Source organism: Lissotriton vulgaris, chromosome 3_1, assembly GCF_964263255.1.
Source record: "Lissotriton vulgaris chromosome 3_1, aLisVul1.2, whole genome shotgun sequence".
Classification (NCBI taxonomy): Eukaryota; Metazoa; Chordata; class Amphibia; order Caudata; family Salamandridae; genus Lissotriton; species Lissotriton vulgaris.
The window spans coordinates 1,740,608,074-1,740,618,426 of NC_141689.1; the positions used below are offsets into that span (position 1 = coordinate 1,740,608,074).

Below are 10,353 nucleotides of genomic sequence, written 5' to 3' on the forward strand. Positions count from 1 at the left end.
GGGATCAATACTCAATAACATCACAATGGCTCATTCCCCTTCACCCAAATCCTTGATGCGCTGGGGTCAAGTTTATAAGACGTTAAATTCTTTTCTTCACAGATTCATGTGTGAAATCTCAATATATATGTATCTAACATATACATCAACTTTCCTTGAACTTGGTCGATGAACCGATAAGTTGAATAGTTGATGGTAATGATAATACTATCTAACTAACTATTCAGTCAGCTTAATAATCACAGACTCTCGGTAAGGTTAATAAAGTTTATCTGAAAAAATTGATTTGAATTGCTCATTGCATACGGTTACAAATGCAAACAATGAAATCCACAAGAGAGAATAACATTAGCAGATGTAAATAATATTAAACTCATACAATTAACGATACAAGAAGGAGTGGATAGATTAAGAGACATCAGTTTCAGCAAAAATTGATGTGAAAACAATATATTTAGGACAGAGTGGATAGACATAAGTTTCTGACCAAAAATACATTTGCAAAATAATTATGCAAAGTCTGAGTCAGAAAAATAATACAAAGGATCTGTGGAAAACCACCACCGTGGCCAAAATGGTGGTGGGGTCCCCTGAAATAGAGACAGGGAACAAAGATTTCAAGGACAGCAACAGGACAGGCCACTAACAGCAAGGCCTCTCTGCAAACCAACAGACAGCGAAGCATCTCCCCTCTTTCTTGCAGCCTCTCTCCTACCGAGCTTAACCACACCCCATAAAGGCACCCCAGTTATACCCTAAAACCTACATGTCCGTCCCACATCAGTTGAAACATTTCCCAAAATACAACAGATGATAGGTGGATTTTGGAGGTGGTGTGTCACACCATCAGGTTCCCATTTATGACTTCAATTGACTATTGTTTTAGTTCCCTTCCCATTACATCACATTCACAAAATGTATTACATGATATATTTAAACATGTTTGCACATATTCTTCAACAACATGCGCAGAAGGAGTCTTTAGTCCCACAGTCAGTCACATCCTTTGGCAGGTGAACAGCACATTGACCTTCAACCTCAGTGCGTCTTCTGCTGTGCTCAGCGCTTCTGTGTCCCTTTGACAGATCAATTTCACTCAATTATCCTGCCCCTCCTTTATCCGGCCAACTTAAGAAAACATGGAAGATCATTTGGCTCACTATGGTAAATAGAACATAAGCATTCATTAATTATATAGAAATGCACTTTTCACTGTTCACCTCCCACCTTAGCACTATCCCTTATTTATGTATTTCCTAGCATAGCTTTTAGCAAAAGCGGCATTATTTATTATTTCAAAGCAAGATTCAGAATGCAAAACTACAAAAAGCATATGCGGTCTAGTCAGACATTGTTTCTCGTTTCTTTCAAAGCACAATGTAATTACGGTTTTAGTCCTTTCATGTATTATCTCATGTTAGTGCATGCATGCGCAAAGCAGTTTTCCCTCATGTTCGTGTAAGGTGCATGTTAGTTTTCTATTTCTATTTACTGTTAGTACATATTATGGGGTGTCAATCCGAGCAGGTTTCTTTTGGTGAAATCCTGCTCCATCAATCCCCCCTCTGATGGCTTACAGAAGCCATCATAAAATACCTACCATACCGAGTTCCATCTTCTTTTATCTAAAACTCAGTATTCTCTCTTTCTATGGCACTTTGGTAGAAGTCTTTCATCATATCATAGTATTCTTCTTTAATATCTTTTAATTCTATCATCTCTTTTTTTCTTTCTTGCTTTTCTTTGATTCTTTGATTCTGTCGCTTCTTTTCTTCCACTCTTCCACTTACAACATTTATATGTTGTTTCTATTATTAAGACTACTATAGCTACAGAAATAAGTGTCATTATTATTCTTCCTTATAAGCTACTTACAAAGGTAGAAAACCATTTACCTACAGAGGAGAAACTCTTACCTAGTCTCTGATAAACACCGTCAACTTTCAGTTGGGTTAAGTATTCATGTAATGTCCTAATATTCTTTATATATCCCTCAATTCCTTTACTCTTATCAGAGATATAAGTACAGAAGTGTTGGATTTTCAACATGCCACAGACTCCACCCTCTTTTGCCAATAAGATATCAAGGGCAAGTCGATTTTACAAAACCATTGATCTGATTGCAACCATTTCTGTGTCAATCATCAAAAACCCACCAGCAGTATCTGTTGATAACCGATCAACCACAGTGCACAATTTTCGAATTTTGTGTGAATTCAGAATCACTCTAACTGAGGGTATCAGTGCACCAAAAATATCACCTACTATTACCTGAGGGTATCAGTGCACCAAAAATATCAGCTACTATTTCTGAGAAACGTGCTCTCTTGTTACGTGTTAGTCCTTGTTTTACTTCATTGATACTATTTCTGGTTCCGTCTACGTGGTCGACTTTTGGAAAGACGATTGCAAAATAACAACTACCACACTAATGTGTGGGCAACCTGTAGTAGGCTTTCTTACCACACACATAATAGACTCCTGGGAACACAGGATCACTTCCACCCTTAAACCCCCAATCTCTAGTAATTTGGAAAGTATGATCACATTCACTAGTACGAATGAAATAATTGTTATAGTTAGTTTTCATTCTAAGCAAACATATTTTTCCCTTTTGATGCCAGTCCAGGGACATTGCAGCGTATGTCTCGCCTTTCTCATAATTTCCTTCTCTGAAAGCCCATGGTGGTACCTGTGACTTCTGTTCAGCAGCTTTACTTTGGAAATGTTCTCTTCTATTTTCTACCATCTCTATAAACACCTTTTCTTCTACCCGCAAACTACATGTTAGATTATTTTTATAAGCATATTCTATATCTAAAGTTTTAGTAATATGGAAAAAATCTCCCATATAACGTGCATCTTTGCTACTTAAAACCTTGTTCAGTTCTTTTATAACAGATATCTCTGAAAATACTAAATCTATATTGGAATAATGATACCCGAGCTTCCCCTTCACGCAGAAGAGGCTTGTTAAGACACTGCAAGACACAATATATGTTAAAGGTAGGTGTTGATAAGTCGCCCTCTCTGAGACAGACGAAGGTAATAGCATGCCCACATAACAATCACTCACATTCATCGTGTCAATATATTTATACAGCAATTAAGTAAAGACATTTAACGAGAAATCACTAATTGATTTATCATGATGGAGAATGCTTCTGTCCATTTGTCCTATATTAGTATTAGGGGTTTCATTAGTGACATCACACGCTTTTTCACTTGTTACATCGTTCGTATTGTTTCCATTATAAGTTACCGTGAAAATAGGTACAATGACAATTAGTAATATCCGCATAAGTGTTAATAGAAAGACACTATATAAGCAGGCTTTAATATATCTACGTTTTAGACTAGATTTTGGATGTTCAGTCACTTCTGCTTCATCCATTTTATATTCTAAAAAAAAAGATTTTTTAAATCTATCTAAACTTATGAACTCTAATTTCCTAAAAAAAGAATTCTAAAAATAGCTGTGTAATCCTACACTTCAAGGATTTCTTCTTTACCCCGTTATTTTATTTCTTTCTTTGGGTTTTTCTGAGTCTTCTACTTCGTTTTGTCTGACAAGTTGCACCTTAACTTTTCACAGTTCTTTTTAAGGCTGTCTCAGTTTCCTTTCATTAACTTTTTCACTGTCTCTTTGCTTGGATCTGAGCTTTCAATTTCTTCCAAGATGACTTGTCTATTCAGGTGCATTGTATATTACTTGCTTGGAATTCTTACTCTCGTTGGTTTTCATATTAATTCTTCTCCTGACTCTTCTTGTTCTGTTTCACTTGAGACCTCATTACTTTGCTCTGGTCTTCTCTTTGACGTTCTCCTCACCTGGTTCACAGGTTCTTTTATTTGGCCTTGCTTCTATCTGTTTTTGTTAGACCTGGCATCCTTGGTGTGGTGTCCCCCTATCTTTTTGCCTCTACCTGCTGTATTTCTGATGCTGTGCTGGATTTTGTTTTTGCTGGTTTAGATGCTTTGGGCACTTTGCCACTGCTGATCAGGGTCGAAGTGCAAGTGCTCCCTGTATAAATTGTTAATATAATTGGTTATCCATGATTGGCATATTTGTTTTACTAAGAAGTCCTAGTAAAGTGCACTGAGAGTGCCATGGCTGGTGATTCAAATGCTACTAGTGGGCCTGCAGCACTGATTGTGCCACCCACATGAGTAGTCCTAAAATGGTGTCTCATGTCTGCCACTGCAGTGTCTGTGTGCAGTCTGTGAACTGCCTTGTCCTCCTGGTCGATGTCCCCACTGACCAGGCCTAACCCTCCCTTTCTGTGCACATTGGTCACCCCTATGGAAGGCCCAAGGTACCCCCTTGGGCAGGGTGCAGTTTATGTGAAAGGTAGAGTATGTACTAGTGCAGGTGACATGCTCTGGTAGTGAATCACAGCCATTTTCGTTTTTCACTATTGTAAGGCTATCTTGCCCATAGGCTATCATGGGGAATGCTAGATACAGTGGCTACCAGCATATCTTCCCATAGGAGTAAGATAGGACATAAAAGTCTGGTATCCCTGAACTCAGAATTTAATAACACATCTTTTAGGAAAGGTTGTTTTTAAATCCTGTGTTTGAGAACAGCACTTTTAGAAGTGGTTGTTCTCTTGTCTGGCCTTTCTGTGTGCCTTGACCTGTTTGTGAATTGACTGTCTGGTTTGTGAGTGACAGGGGCTGGGTGGCTCCCAGAGGCTGAGTGGGTCATCCCTGGGCTGAATAGCTCCATCTGCATCTAGAGTGGTGGAAGGGGATAGCACCTGGGCCTGAATAGGGCTGTGCCTGCCTTCCACACTGCTGGCTCCATCCCCTGTTGGGCGGCTGACGACCCTGCCCCTCTCTCTGAAAGGAAAGCCAGGAAAACAAAGTGCTCAAGGAACACCCAGAACTGGTTCAGACCAGGCTCAGAGCCCTCCTGCACAAAGGGAACAAAGACTTTTAGGGGCATAAGTATAGGACCCCAGGCTACAGAAAATTAGATCATCCTGGAATCAAGAAGGAACCTCTGTCAAGGAGAAAGCAGGAAGACTGTCCTGCTGTTGCTTTGCTGGACTGACCTGCAGTTGCTTTGCTGCCAAGGAGAGGGGAAGGACTTTGTTGTTGCTTTGTCCCCTTGCTTGAAGAGATCTCCAAGGGCCTGTTGTAAGCTGGCCTCCTGTTAAGAGGTCCCAGGAACAAAAGGACTTCACCCCCAGCTTTCCCTGAACTCTGCTGAGAGAGTTCTGCCCTTCCTGAGTGCTGAATCTGACTGAGGGGCATCTGGAAGTTGTGGCCTGCTGTTTGGAAAGCTGGAGAACAATAAACTAAGACTATGTGCAAATTGTCATGCATCGCTCGCTTGCGGAGTGCATCCCGCCACCGCGAAGATCGAGATCGTCGCAGCACCTGTTGCCGCTGCAAGAACCGGCGCATCCTTCGCTTGCGGAACGCATCACTCCGGTGCAGGAAAAGTACCATTGCTGCGAGTATCGTCGCAGACCCATTCCTCGCTGGGTGAGATCGCCGCACCTCTTGCTTTCGGACCTCATCACGTCCCTGTGAGTATTGTTGCAGAGCCATCGCATCGAGGGGCCGCGAGAGGAGAAGATCGACGCTGCGCCGCGCATCGCCACCGTACATGAGATCATCGCCGTCCCGAAGATCGTCGCATCGTGCCTTTGCGAGACGCTCCCTACGGAACCTAGGCACCGGAATCCATACAAGGTATCGCCTCCCTCCCCATACAGACCAGATTCCTCTCAACACGCCCGCTTCGTCCAGCGGGGCTGTCACATCGCCTCCCCAGGGTCTCAGGAGTGACGCATTGCTTGTTTTCCACCGCACCAGTTTCTGTTTTGGAACTTTGTTGCATCTAAAGGTACTTTTGGCTAAACGTGACGCAACTGTGAACTATTTTCACGCAACTGTGTATTATTTTAACGCAACCTTAAGAACTCTTTTGAATCCATAATCTTGCACTGTGTATGTTGGATCTTTGTCATTTTGGTCTTGTCTAGTTTAGATTAAATTCTTCTATTTTTCTAAACTGTTGTGGAGTCAGTTTGTGGTGTTTTCACTGTGTTATTGTGAGTGTTGGTACAAATACTTTACACATTGCCTTTGATAAGCCTGTCTGCTCGTGCCAAGCTACCAAGGGGATGAGCAGGGGTTATCTAAAGAGTGTATCCTTCTTACTCTGACAAGGAGCAAGGGTCCCTATTTGGACAGTGGTACCTACCTCTGCCAACTAGAGACCCCCAGTTCTAACATTGGTGGCAGCGGAAGAATTTTGAACTTGTATTTGTACTAGATCCCACAGTGATTGGTGTACATCACTAGTGAGTGCAGACCACTACGCCACGCATACTACATTTTGGTGTTTGATTCTATTTTAACTCATCAAAGGATAATGTCTCTGAATGGGAAGGCACCAAGTGTGGAGGCAGAATTTGAGTTTTGCATTGAGGATTTGGGTTCCTACAAAGTTGAGGAGCTTAGACAATTCTGCAAAAAGTTTGATTGCCCCACCAAAAGTGGCTACCGGAAGGAGGAGCTGCAGAGAATCTTGAAGGCTCACTGGGAGGCACAAGAAGGAAATGATGCAAGTGGAATGAATGTTTTTCAACCCCAAGATCTGCCTGTGAGCAGACCAGGCTCAAGGCCTGGCAGCAACCATTCCAATAGGGGTTTCACTCCAGAAGAGTTAGAGGAGAATCAAAGAGTGAGGAATCATGAGTTGGAGCTTATGAAGATGAAAATGGAGAAAGAGGCAGAGGCAGAGGAGAGCAAGAATGCTCATGCCCTAGAACAAAAGAAATTGCTTTTGGCTCATGAATTGAGCCTAAGAGAACTGGAGATTAAGGCCAAGCAGGTTGATTCCAGTTCAAATGGTGGCAGTGCACAGCCAGCGCAGGGGGGTAAAGTATATATTCCCAAGGATTTGGTACAGAATTACAATAGGAGTGAAGATATCTATGCCTGGTTTACCTCGTATGAGATTGTATTGAGAATGAATGGTGTGCCTGAACAGCATTGGGGGCGGGCCTGGGGAAACATTTTGAGGCTTCTGGGAGGAGTGCTCTAGAGCCCTTAGAATTAGCAGGTACCATGACCTATCCCAATATGAAGGAGGCCCTATGTCTCAGGTATGGACTTATTCCAGAGCAGTACAGACTGCAGTTTAGGAACTCCAGAAAGAAAGAGTCTGAGACTTGGATGGAGTGTGCGAATCTGTATTCGCGTGCACTGGAAGGTTGGATGAAGGGCAGCAAAGTGACTTATTATAAGGGGTTGTTGCATTTAATTAGTTGGATGCACTTGAGTAGTCTATGTGTTCCAGAGCTGCGCCAGAATCTTTTAGACAGCAAGCTGACAGACCCCATTGAGCTCGCTAAGGCGGCGGACCGCTGGACAAGTATCAGGGTCCACAGAGGAATTGTGGGTACCACAGCCAAGGGTGGGCAGGGTCCCCAGCAGAGGAGGGGGGGATAAGGGTAACCAAAAGGAGTTCTCTCAAGTGCCCCAAAACAGTTCCCAGGGAAAGGAGTCCCAACCCCCAAACCTAAGCCAACCTGCCCCCCTAAGGGCAGGCGGGACAACAGGGACAACTGGGGTCACCCTACCTGCTATCACTGCAGCGAGGTGGGCCACTTTTCCTCTAGGTGTCCGAAGAAAAATCCAGCACCCACTGGTGCTCCCACCCCGGGTTTAGCGAGTGTAGCTTTGGGAGGGGATTTGATTTCCAGTGGGGAGGAGGGACTAGCAGTAATGACCCTTGTCTCGTTAGGAGACCAAGAGATGGTCCAGGACACACCTCTGCCCCAGAACACTAAGAAATGCGGGCAGTGGGTGACCATCAATGGGAAGAGGGCGGAGGCTCTGAGAGACACAGTTGCCATGGTGACATCCATGAGGTGTCAGTGGGTGTCTGAAGAGCAGGTCATTCCCAATGTACTCCGCCCAGTAATTGCAGCTGACAGTCAGTGCGCCTCTGCAAAGTAGCACGGGTTCCTTTTGAGTGGAGGGGGGTCTCAGGTCTTTTGGAGGTTGTTGTAAGTCAAGCCCTGCCTGTAGACTTTCTGCTAGGTAATGATCTGGAGAGTTTCCCCACGGAAGGAGGTGGAACACCAGGCTCATCTGGAGATGTTGGGTGTGCCTGCGTGGGTCTGTGTGACCATGCGGGCTATGGCAGCCAGTAGGAGTGATTGAGCAGACCTGGAGCCTTAAACAGTGGCCCAGGAGACTGCCAAGAAGAAAAAAGGCGTGTGTGGGAAACCAGCCCCAGCCGCTCCCATGTTCCAGGAAGGAGCAGAACCTGAGGGGGATGCCCTGGAACCTACAGGGAAACAGGTGGCCAAACTGGGGGACCTACCGGAGCTGACCCATAAGGCAGCAAGAAGGTGGCCCCTCCAGGGAGGAATTCTGCAAGGTGCAGAAGGAGTGCCCTTCTCTCATTGGTGTGCGACAACAGGCTGCAGACCAGGCAGCAGGTGGAGAGTCCAAGGATCATCTAATTTACTGGGAAGATGAGTTGTTATATAGTGAGCCTAAGTTCGCTGAGCCCGGTGCAGCCCGTGTGCTGGTGGTACCCGAGCGCTTCAGGAACTTCCTAATGGGTCTGGCTCATGACGTGCCTCTCGCAGGACATCTGGGGCAAGACAAGACCCAAAACACACAAAGAATACCCTGCGGTCTAAAGACAAAAGAACAAAGAATAACGGACAACTACCAAGACTGACCTAAAAATACGCAAAATTTGTATGGATTCCCATCACTCACCGGTCCCGGTGACATGCTTCATCATCTGGGTCTCCTTTGTTAGGGCTAACACTCCACCTTAGTGATGGAGGAGCCCAAGGATGTTTTCAAAGTTTTAGTTAGTACAGATGCGAGCAATTGTAATGTAAAGAGTGTATGGGAAAAGGGTGCAGTGCAAAAAATGTGATGTGAGAATAAAATTGAAGCGGAATCAGACTATAACTTTATTAGTGTCTGATCCGAACAAGCATTAAAAACAGTGCAAGAAGGCCGGATTCAATAGGTAACCGTCCATTCATAAGAATTGGTCAACATGTTTTAGCACAAACAGGTAGAAATAAACCTAGTGCTTTCATCAGGACCTCTTAGATATACAATGCTACTGCAATGCAAAATTTAGTGATGTGAACTTAAATAACAAACATAAAGGATACGCTGTGAGTATGTTTTCTCACAATCAAAACTCCTCTTGCCTCTTGGAAAGATCTATAAGAGATATAAGAGGTACATAATGCAGTCTTGGATCACAGTATTAATCGTCTTTAGAAAATCTATGCGGCTATGATTAGCCATCAGATTAATTCCAAACAGTGAATTAAACACACTCCATTGAGCCTTACCTCAAGGGTATGGAGGAATAACCTCACCCCACCTGGCAACAGCTCAGGGAGAAGGAGGCACCGCTCTAGAGGGGAGACAAAAAAACACCAAACATAACTTCGTATGGTGCATCGACTCCTCTTAACATAAAAAACACAGCCACAGTGCCCACATAACTACTGAAAACCCTCATCCCTCAGAACACCTATCTCTCTTTATGTTCAATGCATCAACCACTGTGTGGTATTGTGGTGATGTGTGACGTCAGCATAGCACGAAAATGTGCCATAATAAATGTACATAGGCACTTGCTAGCTCTCCATAAGCCATATAGTTTAGAATTTAGGCAGTAACTCATAAAATGCCTATTCGGCACTCAAAAGATGCCCATAGAATAACCATGGTACATCTACATGTGTGCCTGCCTGGTTATGAGAGTACGGGCAAACCATGCAGCGCCTATCAATCACTGCAAAGTTGCTTGAACCAGAAAAAGCATAGCCATGATTAATCATTACACTCATATGCCCAAACACTAATGTGCGTGCAAGGAATAACCTCCACACCACCATTATGCAGATCCCTGGTATCAGACAAAACAATGATTAAACGGAAAACACTATGAGGATCCTAGATATTGCTGTGCCCGGTGTTCAGCATGACTAAAATTAGGCATACACTTACCTGACCGTCGGTACCTCAGGCGGTCGTCCAAGCCATTGGGGAGGTACCGATTGGGGGGATTCGTGATGTTTTTAAAGTGTCCCAGGACCCGAGGCTGCTTACTCTCGATTGGTTGTAATCCTGAAGGTCACGCGAGATTTCGGGCGTGATCTCCCGGGAATACGCGAAAAACTACAGCAAATGCCTAGGGATCATGGGACATGTAGTTCCTTACTCGCCTTGTCATCGGAGGTGCTCTCATGTTAGTTTTCATTTTTTATTTTTCATTATTTAAGAAGCTGCCGGGCAAAGGGTTTAAGATGTGTGTAGCGATAGTGAACTATCCCAACA

General features: G+C 43.9%; 1 long non-coding RNA gene across 1 annotated transcript; it reads right to left on the reverse strand.

The window, feature by feature from the left end:
* Window positions 1-470: 470 nt before the first annotated feature.
* On the reverse strand, window positions 471-10,141 carry LOC147728383 (uncharacterized). The gene is made up of 3 exons (XR_015309372.1): window positions 10,024-10,141; window positions 9,360-9,424; window positions 471-1,159 (listed from the first exon to the last, which is right to left on the reverse strand). It is a non-coding gene; the product is annotated as an uncharacterized LOC147728383 (long non-coding RNA).
* Between the last annotated feature and the right edge of the window lie 212 nt (window positions 10,142-10,353).